Raw genomic sequence first — 24,627 nt, forward strand, 5'->3', positions numbered from 1 at the left:
TTAGTGTCCGTCAAAGCACATTTTTTGTTCTGGGTTGAAGTACAATTCCCAATTTAGCAATTTCATAATTTAGTGGTTTCTGCTATATCAGAGCTATTTGAAATCTATCCCTAAAAGGGTATATAATATTGAAGGTGCACATAGGGTCATTCAGAATAACTTCACACACACCCGCTACTGTGTATTTCCAAGTCTAATTCTGTCACTAAACCCATACCTGTCACCCAGCGCCTAAATACTAGGCCTCAAATTTAAATCCCTCTAAATCTCTCGTTACCGCTGTACTGTTGTTGCTGGGCAAGATATTTAGTGTCCGTCAAAGCACATTTTTTGTTCTGGGTTGAAGTACAATTCCCAATTTAGCAATTTCATAATTTAGTGGTTTCTGCTATATCAGAGCTATTTGAAATCTATCCCTAAAAGGGTATATAATATTGAAGGTGCACATTGGGTCATTCAGAATAATTTCACACACACGCTTCTGTGCATTTCCAAGTCTAATTCTGTCACTAAATCCATACCGGTGACCCAGCGCCTAAATACTAGGCCTCAAATTTAAATCCCTCTAAATCTCTCGTTACCCACCGCTGTACTGTTGTTGCTGGGCAAGATATTTAGTGTCCGTCAAAGCACATTTTTTGTTCTGGGTTGAAGTACAATTCCCAATTTAGCAATTTCATAATTTAGTGGTTTCTGCTATATCAGAGCTATTTGAAATCTATCCCTAAAAGGGTATATAATATTGAAGGTGCACATAGGGTCATTCAGAATAACTTCACACACACGCTTCTGTGCATTTCCAAGTCTAATTCTGTCACTAAATCCATACCGGTGACCCAGCGCCTAAATACTAGGCCTCAAATTTAAATCCCTCTAAATCTCTCGTTACCCACCGCTGTACTGTTGTTGCTGGGCAAGATATTTAGTGTCCGTCAAAGCACATTTTTTGTTCTGGGTTGAAGTACAATTCCCAATTTAGCAATTTCATAATTTAGTGGTTCCTGCTATATCAGAGCTATTTGAAATCTATCCCAAAAAGGGTATATAATATTGAAGGTGCACATTGGGTCATTCAGAATAACTTCACACACACCCGCTACTGTGTATTTCCAAGTCTAATTCTGTCACTAAACCCATACCTGTCACCCAGCGCCTAAATACTAGGCCTCAAATTTAAATCCCTCTAAATCTCTCGTTACCGCTGTCCTGTTGTAGCTGGGAAAGTTATTTAGTGCCCGTCAAAGCACATTTTTTGTTCTGGGTTGAAGTACAATTCCCAATTTAGCAATTTCATAATTTAGTGGTTCCTGCTATATCAGAGCTATTTGAAATCTATCCCAAAAAGGGTATATAATATTCAAGGTGCACATTGGGTCATTCAGAATAACTTCACACACACGCTTCTGTGCATTTCCAAGTCTAATTCTGTCACTAAATCCATACCGGTCACCCAGCGCCTAAATACTAGGCCTCAAATTTATATCCCGCTGAATTTGAATACAATACATTGGGCCAAATAATATATTTGTTGTTGTGGTGAACCATAACAATGAGAAAAACATCTAGTAAGGGACGCGGACGTGGACATGGTCGTGGTGGTGTTAGTGGACCCTCTGGTGCTGGGAGAGGACGTGGCCGTTCTGCCACATCCACACGTCCTAGTGTACCAACTACCTCAGGTCCCAGTAGCCGCCAGAATTTACAGCGATATATGGTGGGGCCCAATGCCGTTCTAAGGATGGTAAGGCCTGAGCAGGTACAGGCATTAGTCAATTGGGTGGCCGACAGTGGATCCAGCACGTTCACATTATCTCCCACCCAGTCTTCTGCAGAAAGCGCACAGATGGCGCCTGAAAACCAACCCCATCAGTCTGTCACATCACCCCCATGCATACCAGGGAAACTGTCTCAGCCTCAAGTTATGCAGCAGTCTCTTATGCTGTTTGAAGACTCCGCTGGCAGGGTTTCCCAAGGGCATCCACCTAGCCCTTCCCCAGCGGTGAAAGACATAGAATGCACTGACGCACAACCACTTATGTTTCCTGATGATGAGGACATGGGAATACCACCTCAGCATGTCTCTGATGATGACGAAACACAGGTGCCAACTGCTGCGTCTTTCTGCAGTGTGCAGACTGAACAGGAGGTCAGGGATCAAGACTGGGTGGAAGACGATGCAGGGGACGATGAGGTCCTAGACCCCACATGGAATGAAGGTCGTGCCACTGACTTTCACAGTTCGGAGGAAGAGGCAGTGGTGAGACCGAGCCAACAGCGTAGCAAAAGAGGGAGCAGTGGGCAAAAGCAGAACACCCGCCGCCAAGAGACTCCGCCTGCTACTGACCGCCGCCATCTGGGACCGAGCACCCCAAAGGCAGCTTCAAGGAGTTCCCTGGCATGGCACTTCTTCAAACAATGTGCTGACGACAAGACCCGAGTGGTTTGCACGCTGTGCCATCAGAGCCTGAAGCGAGGCATTAACGTTCTGAACCTGAGCACAACCTGCATGACCAGGCACCTGCATGCAAAGCATGAACTGCAGTGGAGTAAACACCTTAAAACCAAGGAAGTCACTCAGGCTCCCCCTGCTACCTCTTCTGCTGCTGCCGCCTCGGCCTATTCTGCTGCTGCCGCCTCGGCCTCTTCCTCCGCCTCTGGAGGAACGTTGGCACCTGCCGCCCAGCAAACAGGGGATGTACCACCAACACCACCACCACCACCTCCGTCACCAAGCGTCTCAACCATGTCACACGCCAGCGTTCAGCTCTCCATCTCACAAACATTTGATAGAAAGCGTAAATTCCCACCTAGCCACCCTCGATCCCTGGCCCTGAATGCCAGCATTTCTAAACTACTGGCCTATGAAATGCTGTCATTTAGGCTGGTGGACACAGACAGCTTCAAACAGCTCATGTCGCTTTCTGTCCCACAGTATGTTGTTCCCAGCCGGCACTACTTCTCCAAGAGAGCCGTGCCTTCCCTGCACAACCAAGTATCCGATAAAATCAAGTGTGCACTGCGCAACGCCATCTGTAGCAAGGTCCACCTAACCACAGATACGTGGACCAGTAAGCACGGCCAGGGACGCTATATCTCCCTAACTGCACACTGGGTAAATGTAGTGGCAGCTGGGCCCCAGGCGGAGAGCTGTTTGGCGCACGTCCTGCCGCCGCCAAGGATCGCAGGGCAACATTCTTTGCCTCCTGTTGCCACCTCCTCCTTCTCGGCTTCCTCCTCCTCTTCTTCCACCTGCTCATCCAGTCAGCCACACACCTTCACCACCAACTTCAGCACAGCCCGGGGTAAACGTCAGCAGGCCATTCTGAAACTCATATGTTTGGGGGACAGGCCCCACACCGCACAGGAGTTGTGGCGGGGTATTGAACAACAGACCGACGAGTGGTTGCTGCCGGTGAGCCTCAAGCCCGGCCTGGTGGTGTGTGATAATGGGCGAAATCTCGTTGCAGCTCTGGGACTAGCCAATTTGACGCACATCCCTTGCTTGGCGCATGTGCTGAATTTGGTGGTGCAGAAGTTCATTCACAACTACCCCGACATGTCAGAGCTGCTGCATAAAGTGCGGGCCGTCTGTTCGCGCTTCCGGCGTTCACATCCTGCCGCTGCTCGCCTGTCTGCGCTACAGCGTAACTTCGGCCTTCCCGCTCACCGCCTCATATGCGACGTGCCCACCAGGTGGAACTCCACCTTGCACATGCTGGACAGACTGTGCGAGCAGCAGCAGGCCATAGTGGAGTTTCAGCTGCAGCACGCACGGGTCAGTCGCACTACAGAACAGCACCACTTCACCACCAATGACTGGGCCTCCATGCGAGACCTGTGTGCCCTGTTGCGCTGTTTCGAGTACTCCACCAACATGGCCAGTGGCGATGACACCGTTATCAGCGTTACAATACCACTTCTATGTCTCCTTGAGAAAACACTTAGGGCGATGATGGAACAGGAGGTGGCCCAGGAGGAGGAGGAGGAGGATGAGGAAGAGGGGTCATTTTTAGCACTTTCAGGCCAGTCTCTTCGAAGTGACTCAGAGGGAGGTTTTTTGCAACAGCAGAGGCCAGGTACAAATGTGGCCAGCCAGGGCCCACTACTGGAGGACGAGGAGGACGAGGATGAGGAGGAGGTGGAGGAGGATGAGGATGAAGCATGGTCACAGCGGGGTGGCACCCAACGCAGCTCGGGTCCATCACTGGTGCGTGGCTGGGGGGAAAGGCAGGACGATGACGATACGCCTCCCACAGAGGACAGCTTGTCCTTACCCCTGGGCAGCCTGGCACACATGAGCGACTACATGCTGCAGTGCCTGCGCAACGACAGCAGAGTTGCCCACATTTTAACCTGTGCGGACTACTGGGTTGCCACCCTGCTGGATCCACGCTACAAAGACAATGTGCCCACCTTACTTCCTGCACTGGAGCGTGATAGGAAGATGCGCGAGTACAAGCGCACGTTGGTAGACGCGCTACTGAGAGCATTCCCAAATGTCACAGGGGAACAAGTGGAAGCCCAAGGCCAAGGCAGAGGAGGAGCAAGAGGTCGCCAAGGCAGCTGTGTCACGGCCAGCTCCTCTGAGGGCAGGGTTAGCATGGCAGAGATGTGGAAAACTTTTGTCAACACGCCACAGCTAACTGCACCACCACCTGATACGCAACGTGTTAGCAGGAGGCAACATTTCACTAACATGGTGGAACAGTACGTGTGCACACCCCTCCACGTACTGACTGATGGTTCGGCCCCATTCAACTTCTGGGTCTCTAAATTGTCCACGTGGCCAGAGCTAGCCTTTTATGCCTTGGAGGTGCTGGCCTGCCCGGCAGCCAGCGTTTTGTCTGAACGTGTATTCAGCACGGCAGGGGGCGTCATTACAGACAAACGCAGCCGCCTGTCTACAGCCAATGTGGACAAGCTGACGTTCATAAAAATGAACCAGGCATGGATCCCACAGGACCTGTCCGTCCCTTGTCCAGATTAGACATTAACTACCTCCCCATAACCATATATTATTGGACTCCAGGGCACTTCCTCATTCAATCCTATTTTTATTTTCATTTTACCATTATATTGCGATGCTACCCAAAGTTGAATGAACCTCTCCTCTGCCTGTGTGCTAGGCCTAAATATATGCCAATGGACTGTTGCAGTGGTGGCTGACATGAAGCCTGATTCTCTGCTATGACATGCAGACTAATTCTCTGCTGACATGAAGCCAGATTGTCTGTTACGGGACCTCTCTCCTCTGCCTGGGTGCTGGGCCTAAATTTATGACAATGGACTGTTGCAGTGGTGGCTGACGTGAAGCCTGATTCTCTGCTATGACATGCAGACTGATTCTCTGCTGACATGAAGCCAGATCCTCTGTTACGGGACCTCTCTCCTCTGCCTGGGTGCTGGGCCTAAATTTATGACAATGGACTGTTGCAGTGGTGGCTGACGTGAAGCCTGATTCTCTGCTATGACATGCAGACTGATTCTCTGCTGTCATGAAGCCAGATTGTCTGTTACGGGACCTTTCTCCTCTACCTGGGTTCTGGGCCTAAATTTATGAAAATTGACTCTTACAGTGGTGGGTGACGTGAAGCCTGATTCTCTGCTATGATATGAAGACTGATTCTCTGCTGACATGAAGCCAGATTGTCTGTTACGGGACCTTTCTCCTCTGCCTGGGTTCTGGGCCTAAATTTATGAAAATTGACTCTTACAGTGGTGGGTGACGTGAAGCCTGATTCTCTGCTATGATATGAAGACTGATTCTCTGCTGACATGAAGCCAGATTGTCTGTTACGGGACCTCTCTCCTCTGCCTGGGTGCTGGGCCTAAATTTATGACAATGGACTGTTGCAGTGGTGGCTGACGTGAAGCCTGATTCTCTGCTATGACATGCAGACTGATTCTCTGCTGTCATGAAGCCAGATTGTCTGTTACGGGACCTTTCTCCTCTACCTGGGTTCTGGGCCTAAATTTATGAAAATTGACTCTTACAGTGGTGGGTGACGTGAAGCCTGATTCTCTGCTATGATATGAAGACTGATTCTCTGCTGACATGAAGCCAGATTGTCTGTTACGGGACCTTTCTCCTCTGCCTGGGTTCTGGGCCTAAATTTATGAAAATTGACTCTTACAGTGGTGGGTGACGTGAAGCCTGATTCTCTGCTATGATATGAAGACTGATTCTCTGCTGACATGAAGCCAGATTGTCTGTTACGGGACCTTTCTCCTCTGCCTGGGTTCTGGGCCTAAATTTATGAAAATTGACTCTTACAGTGGTGGGTGACGTGAAGCCTGATTCTCTGCTATGATATGAAGACTGATTCTCTGCTGACATGAAGCCAGATTGTCTGTTACGGGACCTTTCTCCTCTGCCTGGGTTCTGGGCCTAAATTTATGAAAATTGACTCTTACAGTGGTGGGTGACGTGAAGCCTGATTCTCTGCTATGATATGAAGACTGATTCTCTGCTGACATGAAGCCAGATTCTCTGTTACGGGACCTCTCTCCTCTGCCTGGGTGCTGGGCCTAAATTTATGACAATGGACTGTTGCAGTGGTGGCTGACGTGAAGCCTGATTCTCTGCTATGACATGCAGACTGATTCTCTGCTGACATGAAGCCAGATTCTCTGTTACGGGACCTCTCTCCTCTGCCTGTGTGTGTGCTGGGCCTAAATATATGCCAATGGACTGTTGCAGTGGTGGCTGACGTGAAGCCTCATTCTCTGCTATGACATGCAGACTAATTCTCTGCTGACATGAAGACAGATTCTCTGTTACGGGACCTCTCTCCTCTGCCTGGGTGCCGGGGCCTAAATATCTGAGAATGGACTGTTCCAGTGGTGGGTGACGGGAAGCCAGATTCTCTGCTATGGAACCTCTCTCCAATTGATTTTGGTTAATTTTTATTTATTTAATTTTTATTTTAATTCATTTCCCTATCCACATTTGTTTGCAGGGGATTTACCTACATGTTGCTGCCTTTTGCAGCCCTCTAGCTCTTTCCTGGGCTGTTTTACAGCCTTTTTAGTGCCGAAAAGTTCGGGTCCCCATTGACTTCAATGGGGTTCGGGTTCGGGACGAAGTTCGGATCGGGTTCGGATCCCGAACCCGAACATTTCCGGGATGTTCGGCCGAACTTCTCGAACCCGAACATCCAGGTGTTCGCTCAACTCTAATGAGGAGTATTGTAGCCCAGCCAACACTACTTTGTCTTTCTGGGAAACATATAGGCAACTTTTAGTATCTTAAATCTGCTGCCATCAGACAGGCTTAGTGTTATTTTATTTTTGGAAATAAGGAAAACTAATTTGAATATCTTTCCCAGAAACCTGAGGTATCAAATTAGCCTATCTGATGCCAGCAGATATATGATAACATTTGTATTTATGTTTCCCAGAAAGGCAGAGTAACATTGGCTGAACAATATTTCTCATCATGTATACTTGTTGGTCTCCCTAATGAGAAAGAGCAAGAGTACACCTTAGGCTTACTCAGCTAACCTAGGAAGTTTTCTCTTGAGAGCCTCAGTACTTTTGTCCATTTGGAAGGAGACTTCGCTTGCACATCTAATTTCCAATGGAGTATTATGCATGGCTCTGTCTCTTGTATTCTAGGAAACTAGAGACTTTTATATAAATTTTAGCACAACTGGAATATATTTGATTTAGGTACAATAATTTTTTTTTAAAGTTCACTGAATTGGATACAAAACTCATCTTAATAAATTCAGTCATCTCTACTTTACATCTAAAAATTTAAAGGAATGTATGGACAATATGTTTTGGCTGCGCAGATATAACTGACTCACAGAAATCTCATCTAAATGCTATAGAGCAAAAGGTAACAGTGCATTTTATCAATATTTAACAATTATACATCCCTTCAAGAGTGTCTATGCTCTTTTCTTGTATTTAAAGTAATCTAATAGTAAGTTAAACTTCAACAATCCCATCACAAATCCTGATACTTGACATACAGTAACCATTATACCACTTGACCCTCCACTCTAACTGAATAGTCTACTGGCACCCTGCATGTTGGGGTGGCAGAGGCAGCCACAATTGAAAGAAGCCACAATCAATATTGACTGGATGGGCTAAATATCTAGTATCAGTGTTATCTCCAGTCTTAACCATTGAAGCAGGTTATTGTCTGTTAGTTATAGCTAGAACTAGCTATTAATGTTGCAGGTAAAACCCGTCGGGCCACACCATTGGCAAGTTGACTCAAGTTGAAACAACAAGTGGACAGTTGGGCCAGTGCTTGGAGTACACAACTGCCATATTTTTTTTAACCACCTCTTTAAAGTGCTGTATGGTTTAAATTAGGTAGGATTTTTGTTGAAGTAAGAAAGGTAGCAAAGGACTTTCTCCTTTGGCCAGCTAAGCAGTAGTGTTGGATCACTAGTGAAGCTAAATGACATTTCACATAACTAACAATTAAGGCTATTTCTATAATCTTATCTACTCATTTCATGTTTATCATTGTTATGGTGTTATTTCATACACTGCTACTCTGATGCCTCCACTCTGTGCCAATCAGTGCACTGGTTGCCCATACAGTATATGATTCAATTGAAATGTCTCACTGTAATCCACAAAGATCTCCACAGTATACCTCCTTATACTAACATCCCCTACAATCCATACCTCTCACCCCCGTCACCAAGATTTCTCTCCAGCTGCATCAGTTCTCAGGAATGCCATAACCAAAACAATTAGGTTAATTCCCAACTCCTACAGTTTCAGGCGCTCCCTAAAAACACATCATTTTAGACTTATCACACCCCTTAATCTAAATATTTGTTCACTTACTCTTTAACATTATTCCTCAGAAAATACAACTCTCTCCAGCACTATAAATATCAGCTAGTGACTGGCTCATGCAGCTTAATATCTAATTCCCTATTGTGTTAAGATGACCATTGTACAAAACATGCACTTTTTAACTTATGTGTCACCTCTATCTCTTCATAGATTGTAAGGTCTTGTGAATAGGGACCTCATTCATCTTGTTTTTATTATTGATTTTTTGTTACTTTGTAATGTTTTGATTTTGTTTTTACATAAACCCTCAGTTTGTAAAGTTATGTGAAATATTTTGGTGCTGTACAAATAAATATTATTATTATTATTATTATTAGTGTTAAGTGAATTGAAGTTGATGAAGTGGAATTTGATCTGAATTTCAGATCAAATTTGATTAGAAACTAATCCGAATTTCGTGGTGCTTTGTGGTAACGAATCAAGTTTTCCTGAAATGGTGGTAAAAATAAAAACATCCACTTGATTGCGGAGAGGCCATCGGGGCCATATTGAAGTAAACACACCAATTCTCGCATGCACTGACGAGTGACATCACTGTATCATCACGCTGGGCAGGCACAATGTTGTCATCACGCCAGTACACTTGAGAATTGCCACATTTTCGTCAATCAACATGGCTTCTACAGCCTCTCTGCAATCAAATGGATGAAATATGAATTATTTTGTATTAACCTCTAATTAGCCCCCTGGTAGGCTGAACGTGAAGCGATCAGAGTTGATTGCAGCATCTGAGGAGTTAAATGATGGGGGTTTGGTAATGCAGTAATTATTATTATTATTATAATAAACTATAACTATCTGATGTTGAACCCATCCTAGAGAGGTTCTCTGTCTTTGTTAGGAAGGAATAAAGCATATTAGGTGAATGGATGAAGCTATTTGTCAGCTATCCATGCATTATTAAGGTTTATTTGTTCCACATATTTGTTGCTTCTTTTGAACCAGTCGAGAAACTCTTTCATTTGTCTAATTTATAAGCTTTCCAGGGTCTGCATTCCAGTCCTTTAGAAGTGTCACCAGCAATAACTATGAAAAATTGCAGCTTGCATCTTGCTTTACTTTCCTCTCTAGCTTTAAAGTCGATCCCAACTACCAAAGGGAGTTCAGCTTCAAAAGTAACAAATCTAATTTAACCCTACTGAATTTCAATTTCTGTGCCTAATGGTCATTTTGCAGAGCTTGAACCCACGCAGAATCATTTATATTCAAAAATGCAGACAAACTCAATATTCTAATAACATGCAGTGCAATACAAAGCAGCCACAATGCTGGATATATTATCATGGGGAAAAAAATGCTGCATGACTTCATGTACTGCAATAAGAGCAGCATTTTCACTGTGAAGAGATCAGTTCTATTATTAAACTGCATTGTGGACAAGTCAGAACCCATGACAGCTTTTAATAGGCAGATTGGAACGCAAAATTTCACAATGTTACAAAAATAGTTTATTACAGAAATCGGACATATTGATTTGACTGGCCATTTGGCATTTAATTTATACCTGTCGGGCAGCTACGGCCAAAATGATTCTACAAACAATTAGAATCAGGAATTACACAAAAAATTTACTGAGACAATTATATTATGAAAAGGAACCCCTGTAAATGGAAATATAAACTGGAGTTTGCCACAGACCCCGTACAGTATTATACAGTCTCAATAAATATGGATATTTATTAGAATATTTGAGAAAGGTTTTAATAAATTTACAGGCAAATCTGAAAAGCAAAATTTTCCCAGTCTCTGATTTTCCAAAATATATATGTTTTTAGGGATGTAGCGATTTGTGAAGATGTTTCTATTTGCTTCTGTATGGAACTGAAGTTATAATTTTCTGTATAGACACTTTTCAATGGGAGTTCTGAAAGCAAACAGCAACACTCAGAGTGCATGGGAAGCCCGAAAGGTAGACTGTTAAGGGTTGCTAGAACAGTTTATTTTGGCTATATATACTGAGCAATGGCACTGAATTATGGATGAGTGAAAATCAAGAGCATACCAGCTGGTTGGGATTGGTGTCATTGCTAGTGAATTCTTATTTAAAATCATTGCCAAATGTATTACAGTATATCCAGGGAAGGCATCAGCACCTGGTCTGGTAATGTCGAGCAGATGCTGAGTCCACTGTAGGAAGGAGGGCACACTGCCGCTTGATGCTTAGCATTTACTAATGGTATACAGGATTTTCTCATAAACAGAAGGAATTAACATGTTCTTATGTGCTGAGTAGTTTCTTTTACATAGGAATAGGCTTCTAGGTTTATTACATAGTTACATTGTTAATATGGTTGAAAAAAGACATAAGTCCATCAAGTTCAACCAAAGGACAGATGGGGACACGAATCCCAGAAAGAAGTGAGATTCAGATTTCTACACATTTTCATAAGCAATAATGGAAATTATTACTACCAAGATGCATAACTTTACATTTATCCACATTGAACCTCATTTGCCAAGTTGATGCCCAATCACTCAGAGTGTTCAAGTCAGCTTGTATTTTATGGACATCATCCATAGACTGTACAGTACTACACAGCTTAGTGTCATCTGCAAATATAGAAAGGTTGCTATTAATCCCATAATTAATAAATAAATTAAATAATAGAGGACCCAGCACTGAACAATGGGGCACACCACTTACAACCCGGGACCATACTGAAAAGGAATCATTGACCACAACTCTCTGGACATGGTCCTTCAACCAGTTTTCAATCAAATTCTAAACTTTACTTTTCAAACCTATAGACCTTAATTTACCTATTAAATGTCTATGATAAATGTCTATGAAGTATCAAAAGCCTTTGCAAAGTCCAGAAACACTACACCCACAGCCGCCCCTCTGTCCAGGCTACTACTCACCTCCGCAAAAAAAACAAATCAGGTTAGTCTGACAACTTCTGTCCTTGGTAAACCCATATTGGTTATCCCTTATAATATTATTTACAGTCACATATTCCTTTATATAGTCCCTTAAGAATCTATCAAACATTTTCCCCACAACAGTAGTTAAACTAACTGGTCTATAATTACTAGTGTTGGGCGAGCATACTCTGCCAAACACTGAGTGTGCTCCAGCACGATGCTCGAGTCTTCTCCCCGTACGGTTGTTGGCTGCTATGCAGCCAATAAATGTGCGCGGAAGTGCTGGCACTCACTGTAATGCCGTAGCCATGTTGGCTACTGGCATTGCAATGATTGGCTGGCTGGAACGCGTCATTGGGTGCTATATAGCACCCGATGACACGTGTTTGGCTCTGTCTTAGTCAGGGAGAGCTGTGGTAAAGAAGGAACAGATAGTGTAGGGAGTGAAATAGTAATATTTTTGTGAAAAAACTTGTTAGAGACCCAAAAGCCCTTATAAGGATTATTGTTGTATCTGGCAGCAATATAATTATTAGTGCAACCTGCGCTAAATTGCGTGGAATTGTTAGAAACCCAAAAGTCCTTTTAAGTACTATTGTTGTATCTGGCAGCAATATATATTATTAGCGCAACCTGAGCTAGATTGCATGCAATTGTTAGTGCCACTTCTGATAGTGACACAACCTCTGCTACATCTTTTATTTTACATTTGCGCAGCCTAAATATCTTTGACATTCAGTACAATTGTTTGGCCACTGGTGAAAGCAACATTACCAGAGCTACATCTCCTGTATTACGTTTGCATATCCTAAATATCAATGACATGAATTCAGTGTAATTTTTTATTAGCCGTTGGTGACAGCGACATTACTTGCGCTATATCTCATATATAATCTTTGCGCATGCTCAAATTATCTATGACATTCAGTGTATTTTTTCATAGACGCTGCGGACAGTGACATTATGTGTGCTACATCTCCTGGTTTGCTTGTGCGCATCCTAAAAATTTTACTTTATTTGTACACACACTTACAAAACCTGCGCTACTGTACGTGTGACATACTTGCAAGCATATATACCATTATATATGCGCAAGGCGAGCAATAAGGGACTTGGTGGCGGCTTTAAGGCTCGGCAAGCTCAGACACATCCCATGCCTAGCTCACGTCGAAAACTTAGTGGTTCAGCGGTTTCTTAAAACCTACCCCAATTTGCCTGAGCTACTGGTGAATGTGCGCCGCGTGTGAGCCCATTTCTGCAAGTCATCGACAGCTTCAGTCGGTCTGTCAACGCTGAAGCAGCACTTGCAATTGCTAGCTCACCGACTGTTGTGTGATGTGAGCATGCGCTGGAACTCCACTTTCCACCTGTTTGGCCAGGCTTTGTAAGCAGCAGAGGGCAGTAGTGGAATACCAGCTTCAAAATGGTCGTCGCCTTTCCAGTCAGCTTCCACTCTTTACAAGCGACGAGTGGGCATTGATGTCTGACCTCTGAGGTTTTATGCAACTTTGAGGAATCAACACAGATGGTGAGTGGCGATAACGCTATTTTCAGCATAACCATCCCACTTCTGTGTCTACTCAAGCGCTCGCTGCTCAAAATTAAGGCTGCACTGCTATTTATAAGAGGATGATCGCTGCATATTTCAATAGTATTCTTCACAAGCATAATGTGCATCTGATGGGGGATCTGTAGATGACACTTATGGGGATCTGTGGATGACATACAGTAAGTGTCATCCACAGATCCCCCATCAGTGTCATCCACAGATCCCCCATCAGTGTCATCCACAGATGCCCCCATAACAGTGCATCATCCACAGATCCCCCATAACAGTGCGTCATCCACAGATCCCCTATAACAGTGCATCATCCACAGATCCCCCCATAACAGTGCGTCATCCATGGATCCCCCATAACAGTGCGGCATCCACAGACCACAATTAGTTCAAAATCTACCAAAAGCACACCTTTTGGTTCAAAATATTTTTTTCTTATTTTCCTCCTCAAAAACCTAGGTGCGTCTTATCATCAGGTGCGTCTTATAAAGCGAAAAATATGGTAATAAAAAATATCAGTGCCACATATTTACAATAAAGATATATTTAATAAACTTAAATACATTTAATTAAACATGAAATACTATTCTGCACACATATTTGATATCCCTTTTACGGCAACAAACCAAATAATATATCAACACTTTATGTAAGGTAATTGTTAAATAAAATAGATTTTTTTTTTTTTGGAGGACTTAATACTGATAGCTGTAGGATAGATGCCCTATTGATCTAATATTGATAGTCCATACTAGGAATAAGCCATACATTTTAAAACCTTGGCTGGTATGGCTACTAATATGGGAAGACAAAAAATAGAAAAATTTTTACAGAATCCACGTTTCTATTAGTACAAGGATTATAGGGTTTGTATGACAGCAACTCTGCAATTCATCAGCAGTGGTTGTTCTTGCACACTATAGTAAAAAGTGCTGGCCTCCCTGGTGGCCAGGACCGTGGGATTGTGCATAAGCACACATGTGCTGTAGCAGTAGCCGTAACCTCTGGAAATAAGCAGTGTATAATGTGATGAAAAAAATGAATCAAGCCAACAAAGGAGGAAATATGGAGAATCACAATACATTAGTAAGTGCCTTGGATTAACTTTATGCACATGGAAATGTCATTTGCTGAAGTGTGACAATTCCTTTAAATTATACACTGTAGCATAAAACTGCTCTCATTTATCTGTACACAATTTAGGCTTATTTGTCATTGTCTGGCAGAAAAAAACGGAATGTTTTTTTATATAGTTTTTACAAAAACACAACATTACTCACAAAACCAGCAAAAAACGTCATTATTGTTGTACAGTATACTGAGTGAATGAAAGAAGTTGAGGCGCACTGTGACCACAAAAGGGTACACATAAACCTAGAGCTGATCATGGCTGTACTTAGAAATTATGAATAAGGAATTATAATTAAAGAGGACCTGCTTTCACCACAAAACGTAACATAATCTGCAGGCAGGATGTAATAGAGCAGGAGAACCTGAGCAGATTAATATATATTGCCAGAAAAGATTCAATAAAACTTATATCTCTGCTATTTCTGATTTCATTGTTCACAGGGAGGAGATATCTGTGATCTATAGCATTCTTTATGTAAGTGTGTATACAGAGACAGCTGTCAGTCACTGAAAGTTTTACACGGGGGAGGTGTTATCAGTAACTGATAGTATTCTCTGTGTAAGTGTGTATACAGGGATATCTGTCAGTCACTGAAAGTTTTACATGGGGGAGGTGTTATCAGTAACTTATAGTATTCTCTGTGTAAGTGTGTATACAGGGATATCTGTCAGTCACTGAAAGTTTTACATGGGGGAGGTGTTATCAGTAACTTATAGTATTCTCTGTGTAAGTGTGTATACAGGGATATCTGTCAGTCACTGAAAGTTTTACATGGGGGAGGTGTTATCAGTAACTTATAGTATTCTCTGTGTAAGTGTGTATACAGGGATATCTGTCAGTCACTGATAGTTGTACACGTGGGATGTGTTATCAGTTATTGATAGCATTCTCTGTGTAACTGTATATACAGAGGTAGCTGTTAGTCACTGATAGTTGTACATGGGGGAGGTGTTAGTGATTGATAGCATTAACCTTGTAAATGTGTATACATAGGTAGCTGTCAGTCACTGATAGTTGTACACATTTGAGATGTTATCAGGGATAGATAGCATTCTCTATGTAAGTGTGTATACATAGCTTTCAGTCACTGATTGCTGTACACAGGAGAGGTGTTATCAGTAACTGATAGTATTCTCTGTGTAAGTATGTATAATGAGACAGCTGTCAGTCATTGAGTGTTGTACACGGGGAAGGTGTTATCAGTCATTGGTAGCATTCTCTGGGTAAGTGTGTATACACAGAGAGCTGGCAGTCACTGTTAGGCTACTTTCACACTAGCGTTCGGGTTTCCCGCTCGTGAGCTCCGTTTGAAGGAGCTCACGAGCGGACCCAAACGCAGCCGTCCAGCCCTGATGCAGTCTGAATGGAGGCGGATCCGCTCAGACTGCATCAGTCTGGCGGCGTTCAGCCTCCGCTCCGCTCGCCTCCGCACGGACAGGCGGACAGCTGAAAGCTGCTTGCAGCGTTCGGGTGTCCGCCTGGCCGTGCGGAGGCGTGCGGATCCGTGCGGATCCGTCCAGACTTTCAATGTAAGTCAATGGGGACGGATCCGTTTGAAGATGCCACAATGTGGCTCAATCTTCAAGCGGATCCGTCCCCCATTGACTTTACATTGAAAGTCTGGACGGATCCGTACTAGGCTATTTTCACACTTAGCTGTTCTATGCTAAAAATAATGCAGACGGATCCGTTCTGAACGGAGCCTCCGTCTGCATTATTATGAGCGGATCCGTTCAGAACGGATCCGCCCGAACGCTAGTGTGAAAGTAGCCTTAGTTGTACACGTGGGATGCGTTATCAGTTATTGATAGCATTCTCTGTGTAACTGTATATACAGAGAGCTGTCAGTCACTGATAGTTGTACATGGGGAGATGTTATCGGTGACTGATAGCATTCTCTATGTAAGTGTCTATACATAGATAGCTGTCAGTCACTGGGGAGGTGTTATCAGTGATTGATAGCATTCACAGTGTAAATGTGTATACATAGCTGTCAGTCACTGATAGTTGTAACAGGGGAGATGTTTTCAGTGATTGATAGCATTCTCTATGTAAGTGTGTATACACAGAGAGCTGTCAGTCACTGTTAGTTGTACATGTGGGATGCGTTATCAGTTATTGATAGAATTCTCTGTCTAACTGTATATACAGAGATAGCTGTCAGTCACTGATAGTTGTACGTGGGGAGGTGTTATCGGTGACTGATAGCATTCTCTGTGTAATTGTCTATACATAGATAGCTGTCAGTCACTGGGGAGGTGTTATAAATGATTGATAGCATTCTCTATGTAAGGGTGTATACAGAGATAGCTGTCAGCCACTGATAGTTGTACATGGGGAGGTGTTATCAGTGATTGATAGCATTCACCGTGTAAATGTGTATGCATAGATAGCTGTCAGTCACTGATAGTTGTACACAGGAGAGGTGTTATCAGTGATTGATAGTATTCTCTGTGTAAATGTGTATAATGAGACAGCTGTCAGTCATTGAGTGTTGTACATGGGGAGGTGTTATCAGTGATTGATAGCATTCTCTGTGTAGGTGTGTACACAGAGATAGCAGTCAGTTACTGATAGTTGTACAAAGGGAGGTGCTATCAGCAATTTATAGCATTCTCTGTGTGTATATACATATATAGCTGTCAGTCACTGATAGTGGTACACGGGGGTGTTATCAGTAATTGATAGTATTCTATGTGTAAGTGTGTATACAAAGATACATGCCAGTCACTGATAGCTGAACAGGGAGGAGGTTTTATTAGCGATTGATAGCATTCCCTGTGAAAGTATGTATACAACCATAACTGTTGGTCACTGGTAGCTGTACATGAGTCGATGTTAAAGAGTACCTGTCATAGTCTGGACTATGCCAAGGAAACTATGCAAGAGAGAACCCATTTTTTTTAGATTAAAAAAGAACTGCGTATGAAGAATGTGAGTTATTTAATGATGTCTAGGTTACGCATCCAATGGCAGGACAAAGTCAGTTTTTTGGATTCCACGGAAAATAGCAAAGCATGGATTGAGGACAAACTGTCTAATTAAATGGATGGGATTGGGGATGAGGGGGGGGGGGGGTTAACGCTATGGAAGAGAGCCAGGGGCTAGTGGCCACTGGGTCAAAGGTGTGGGGTAGTTTTCCTTCCCCCCCCTCTTTCCTCTCTCTCTCTCACTCCTTCCCTCTCCTCTCTTATATCCATGCCCTCTTGAATATTCTGCCGTATTTGATCACCATTGGATTGGATTGATAAAATATGCAAATTGTTTCATGGAATTAGGTATGGGGGTGAGACGAATGGCAATATTTATTGTTATTAATAAAAATTTTCCCCGCTATTATTTGTCTTCAAGAGACGCATTTGACCAAAGATACAGTAACCACTATGGATAGGCCATGGATACAGCATGCATTTAATGCTTTATACTCATCCTATTCCAGGGGTGTAAGTATCCTGTTACATAAGGTTATTAAAATTAAAATAAATGATGTAGTTGTTGATGGTGAAGGTAGATATCTGTTGCTTGATTGTCTATTAGAAAATAAACCCTGGATAATTGCCAACATTTATATTCCTCCTCCCTTTAAGATGGAAGTATTAACTAAGGTTTATGACTTTGCTATAAACAGAAGTAATAGGGCACTAATAGTAATTGGGACTATAATATGGTGATGGATGGAACTTTTGATAGATGTAGGATTGGCAATAAAAAATCGGGCACTATAAAATCCGCACTTAAAAATATCACGGATGAGTTTGAGTGGTTGGATATCTGGTGATTACAGAATCCTAGAAAAATAAAATTCTCTTGCTACTCTAAATCACATAAAGTTATGTCTAGGATTGATATGGCCCTTAGTAATAACTTAGAAGCATATTTAATTGACAAGATTAACTATACACATAAAGCAGTATCAGATCATTGCCCACTTTTGGTCTGTACTAAGGGAGACAGACTGGTAAGAGAAGGTCGGGTTAGAATTCAGCTAGACAGTTTAATTACACAGAGTAGGTATGAAAATATTTGCACTGAAATACTGGAATATTTTGACAAAAACACGGGTACAGTGGACACAAGAATTGTATGGGATGCAGGGAAAGCTTACATGTGGGGAGTTTTCTTGAAAAATAACACAATGGTGAAGAAAATGTCAGAAAAAAGCGGATCTAGCACGGGTGGTTGGAGAGAGTGAAAAAGAATATGTGGAATATCCCACCGAAATTAATTTACAAAGGTGGGAGGAAAACTTGACTAACTTTAATAATGAATTATATCTGTTAGCAGAACACCAAGAATTAAACTATGCTAAAAAATACTACACTCAAGGATATATACCAGGGAAACTGCTTGCATCATTAATAAAAACACAGAGAAGTAATAATTATATTTCCCATTTAGAGAATGACAATGGACAGGTAGTCTCGGAGGATATAATGCAGCTCTTTAGAGAATATTTTGCGGATATATATTCGAATAAGGGAAATGGAAATATAGTGGATACAAACAGGTTCTTGGGGAATATATAATTGAAGCAGTTGTCACAGAGAGAACTATTCCCTGGAGGAAATCAACAAGGCCCTTAGTTCCATACAGAAGAATAAGTCTCCAGGTTTAGATGGAATCCCTTTTGAGATCTATAAAACTTTCAGTGGGGCGCTGTCCCACAGGCTCCTGGAAATGTGGGAGGTTTCGGGGAAGTGTGGGACACTACCCGATTCTTTACGAGAGGCGCTGATAACGTTGATCCTGAAAACAGGGAAAAGTCCAAAGAAACTTGACTCATATCATCCGATATCCCTAATAAATACTGATAATAAACTCTTGGCGAAGATTCTAGCTAGTAGATTGAAAGAGGTGATCTCTACGGTAATTCATGGTGATCAAACAGGCTTTATGCCAGATAAATCTATATCAGAGAATATCAGAAGATGCTATATAAATATGCAAATAAAAGGTGCCAATACCGGTCAACGACTAGTAGTCTCACTGGATGCGAGTAAGTCTTTTGACACAGCAGAGTGGCCCTTTATGGTAGGCACTTTAAGGAAAATGGGCTATAAGAATATAGTGGGTTTTGAATTTGGTCAGCACAAGGAAAAAATGTCTTTGTATGCGGACGACCTGATGCTGTTTGTAGGGTTCCATGACTCCCTGCTTCGATCAATTGCGACATTCGAGAGTTACAGGAAGGTGGCCGGCCTGTCCATAAATTGGAATAAATCAGCCTGTATACCGTTAGATCCAATTGGGAATTTTATCCCTGGTTGCCTGAAGATTATAAAAGAGGGAGAGACTATGCAGTATTTGGGAATACAGATATCATTTAACCCTCAAGACTACATAAAATGAAATTTAGTTCCTACAATAGCGAAAATTTGAAATAAGATACGCATTTGGAAAAAACTATCCCTGTCCATGTATGGTAGAATATCGCTGATTCGGATGTGTTTACTTCCAATGATAAACCATATTGTATGGAACTCCTCAATTGAAATCCCTAAGAAATATTACAAGATAATACAGAGTCTCCTAAGTGATTTAATTTGGAGGGGTAGAAGGCCAAGAATGCGATTACAACTGTTACAGTTGCCGACTGGCAATCCCTGACCTACAGCATATGCTTTGGCAGGGCAGTTTAAAAACTATTTGGACCGGAGTAAATCCCGGCTTTATAATTCTGTTTTGAGCTGCCTATATAAATTTTTTTACTTCTATTGGAATATCCCAGATATTAGAAGCTGGTATACACCTGCATCCCCAGTTTAATAAATCCCCTACTATTAGACAATTATGGCAAAAGACAGATTATCACGACGAAACGCTGCTGTGGGGAAATTATCACTTAAAAGAATTATGAGGTATTGATAAGAGGTTCTGGCAGACACATGGAATCAGTACTCTTGGCCAGATATGGGGAAATGAAGAAATAGTGGGGATGGAAGATCTTAAATGTAAAAATAGTCTTGTAGATGAAGATTGGTTCTATTATTTTCAACTCAGAGCAGCTCTTAAACAATCATTGTTGGGGAAAAGAATAGCTACCTCACGCCCTTCACCAGTCCAGGCAATTTCAAAAATGATTAATGGTAGGAGGAGAATATCAAATATGTATATCTTGTCCAAAAAAATGAGGGAAAAACAAGGTGTGAAGAGTAATATGGGAAAATGGAATGAGAGAGTGAAACAGATAAATTTCGAAGGGTGGAGTAAAATATTTCAAGTAATAAACAAGACCTTCTTTGTCATACATCGTTTATATTACTCCCCTGCCAAACTAATTAAATATTATAAGAACAAGGTATTTAGATGTTCAAAATGTGGGGAGATTGGAGTTGAGGATGTGCACTTACTGTGGGAGTGGGAGTGCCAATTTTGGAATTAAGTGCTTGGTTATATTAAGGTACTTCATAAAGTGGATATCCCCTTAACCTTTAGGGCATGTGTGCTGGGTTATGTGGAGGACATAAGAGGACTCCCGGAAATTCTCAATAATAACTAAATTGTTATTTAAGGCTAGGAGATGTATTGTAAAAAAAAAATGGATAGAGAAAACTGCACCAACAATAAATATGTGGCTTAGCCTGGTCAAATGTTTGTTGGCTTGCGAGAGATTACATATAGCTACAAATGCTAAAAGGTGGAGGTTTGAGAGTATGTGGGCAGAATGTTTAAAAAACTGATTAAGATGGAAATTGGGCTGGGGTGTGGGGGGAGGAGTTGGGGATAGAGAGAGAGATGAAAGAGTTTTCCCTTTTTTGGGGGGGATGGGGAGGGTGGTTGGAAAACTATAAATTGGGTTGTAGACTTGGTGATATACAATTTTGTAAAGATAGATGTACTGATTTTACATGCAGCTATGATATGCATGTCCTTTTTTGTATTGTAAAAACATAAAAACTATATAAAAAAATACCTGTCACCACAAAATGTCAACATGTTATAGAGCAGGAGGAGCTGAGTAGATTTATACATGCAGGTTGTACTGCATTGTCTGGTGACAGGATCTCTTTAACAGGGTATAGCACACTAGGATAGCAGAAGATCTTCCAGTGAGCCAGGACATTAAAATTATAATGTGGTTTATCACTTTATGGAGGATAATAAATTATTGCTGCCCAATGAATAGTGATAAATGCATAATATATGATACTGAGAGTGAAACTAAACTACAATTAAGTATGAAAGAGCAAATCATTTCTGTAGAGAACATATGACACATCTACTGGCATTACAGCTGCACTGTAGCTCAGTGGTTAAAAGGACTCATTTCTACACATCATTGTATTAATTATTCATACTTAGTTGCTTGGCAAGGTAGAGTGAATTAACTGCCGTGAGTGTTCCACATAACATACTTTATGCATGAATCAGCACATGGACTGTAATAAATGTCAATGTGGGATCATGTCCTAATAAATAGCTTTATGGAACTCCTTGGACCGCAACCTACAGACTTCCTGTTTACTCTATCTAGTTTGCTTTCTTAATGCTTTTAATGCTAATAACAACTGTTAATTGGCAAAAATACATTGTAAATGACCCCTGTTTCAGCACATTACAATTTTGCTAATCAACAAGGTTGCCTTCAGGCAACTGGCTTTTTAAATGAATGTGTTAAAAATTAAAAAGCAATGTAATTGGCTGCAGTAGATTTGCACGGCAGTGCTTGATGACATCTTCAATTACTGTATTTTGGGGTAAAAAGGAATAGTTGTCACAATTAACATACTCAGTGGTAAAATTATTTTGCATATATATAGGGACTGACAAGCAATTCGGATGAAAGTAAATTAAAGTCATAAGAGTTGGTCCAACCCTCCAAAACATATCAATTTCTTCTTCTGTTACCTAAATCCATATTAAAGCTGTCCTAGCTAACCCCCACTTGTTTAGTTATTCTTACAATTAGAATACACAGTAATAAAATAAAAAATGTAAAATTTGTCTAAGGAAATGTTTGCATCATGGTTTCTCAAGCCAAGGCCTCAAAAGTCAGAATATGATATTATCCCCAGTGCCTGGAGCCAAGCCAAAATACAAAAATAGATTTAGTTTATCTTTTACTGTTCCCCTGAATCCAATATAACACAAAAAGAGCATTAAATGAGTCAGTTGTGATTGCTTTCTCAAAGAATGCAGCAGCCAGAGAAGAACAATTCAGAAAGAAATAATATACAATGGCCACTGTCATAACACCCTCTCCTGTTGTACCACCTCAATAACTGGTGGTCACCCTCACAGTTTAACAAGAACCTTCAAATGAAGGTATGATAAAAAGGAAGACTAGTATTGTGTGGGGCATGTGTGCTCTAACATCAGCCTATTTAGACAGAAACCTCTGTAATAGGGAAGATTTATTAAGACTGGCACTTCTTACACCAGTCTCGATCCCTTGTATGCTGGAATGAGATGCACCTAATTTATTAAAATGTTAGGTGCATCGTGGACCCCTAAGCACCAGAAAGTCAACTCTATGACCTGGTGAACTAAGACCTGGTGAAGACTTCAGCTATAATTTGCACCAGTTTCTGGTATAAATTATAGTAAATTTGCTGAGCCATAGAAGGCTTTGCCCATCATGCTAAGCCCCACCCTATTTTCTTGCCACCTTTTAAAAAGTATTGAGAAGCTCTCAAAGTGTGACAAATGATGGAAAAAATATAGTGTGTGCTATAATATGTACCTTTCTGCATCACAAACATGGCATGACATCTTTAGTACATCTGTCCCAATACTTCGTAGGCAGATTGTCAGGCTATGCCATCGCTTTAAATCGTATGGGAAACCACTCAGTGTATATTGATATTCCTATTCAGGGGAAAAAGATTATCAGACTTGTTGGATTCACCCAGTCTGATTGTTTTGTTTAAACAGTGCCATAGGTTTTTGTGGTTCCCTCTCAGACAAATACTATTTTATTGGTGGAGTCCAAAAAAATAGATGTATAAAACTATTATATATCTATGCCAATTTCAAATTTTACATTAAATCATGTGTAGTGTCTCAAAATATTAGTAGAACAATTTACAGCAATGATTATAGATTTAAGAATTATGAGATTAGTTAACATTAATGATTTACCGGTACTTTACATGGCTAAAAAATATAGCATTTTCAGGAACATTTGTAAGTATGACCAACCTGGATGTAATTAAAACATATTATGCTGCAGGCACAGCTGGCAAGCCTACAAATACCATCTGTTATGAGCAACTATCTAGTTTTCAATAATTTTTCTGGGTTGTAACATGAAACAATATGTGGAAAAGGAAGCAACACAGCAATGGTGTGCAGTGTTAAATATCATACAGAAATATTTACATTGGCCTACTTGGGTAAACCATTTACCTAAGTATAAAATATAAATTCTAATGGAAGACACGCTAAGGTTTTGTTGGAATAATAGCACAGGCAGAAAACAAAATACAAATCATTCTTGTCCAATCACCTATAAAACATTCAGCTTAAAATAAAATTATGTATTGATTTATATGAATATTCTGAATTAATAAAACAAGAACAGAGACCAGTTACATCAGATCAAACAACCTTATAATAGGATTATGATCTATTACAAATTCTATAAATAGTACACACATTAGAAGGCATCCTGGACACACAGTATCATTACCAATGAGAAAGATCTTCTCTTTAATTATATATATTCAGATATCATAATAGTAGGAATCATAAGTCAAGTCAACAATGTAGACAATGCTTTCAAAATGTATGCAAAAGTAAAGTAATTTTACCTTTTAAAAGGGATCAGAATAGAGGCTAGCCTTGTATTTGTTCGTTCCACTTGCACCTCAGAATGTTCCCTGCACACAAAAAGTGACATTAAGACTAAATTACAACATGTTAAATAAATACAAGAGGATTAAAATAATATACTGCTAAAGTCATTGGGTAAGAGTTATCCCCTACACTGCCAGAGGATGCATCTAATATATAATAAGCCACAAGCTTCATCATATATTAGGAGCATCCTCAGGTAGTCCATGCTTTCAGACTGAAATCTATGTCAGCTCCAAGCTGCCATAGATTTCAGTCTTCTTTTACACCAGAAAAGCGATGTAAAAAAAAAAAAATTTGCCAGGCTCCTTGGCCCCTTTCCTTCCCACCTTTACCATGACCCATCTTTTCAGGAAAAAGGTGCAGGCAGTGTAGAAACCCCACTTGAATCTAGATTTAGGCTTGATGGCATTTAAAAAGTCACAAACATGAGGTTTGTGATTTTTTA

General features: G+C 41.3%; 1 protein-coding gene across 1 annotated transcript in view; it reads right to left on the reverse strand.

Moving 5' to 3' along the window:
- The window catches only part of SYT1 (synaptotagmin 1), a 361,940-nt gene extending 337,743 nt beyond the window's left edge, over positions 1–24,197 (reverse strand). The window contains exon 1 of the mRNA XM_044277107.1: positions 24,137–24,197. The gene's annotated coding sequence lies outside the window, so the exon portion shown is untranslated. The remainder of the gene's footprint in view (positions 1–24,136) is intronic.
- Positions 24,198–24,627: the final 430 nt, after the last annotated feature.

The sequence above is a fragment of the Bufo gargarizans genome, chromosome 2, assembly GCF_014858855.1.
Source record: "Bufo gargarizans isolate SCDJY-AF-19 chromosome 2, ASM1485885v1, whole genome shotgun sequence".
NCBI classification, from domain to species: Eukaryota; Metazoa; Chordata; class Amphibia; order Anura; family Bufonidae; genus Bufo; species Bufo gargarizans.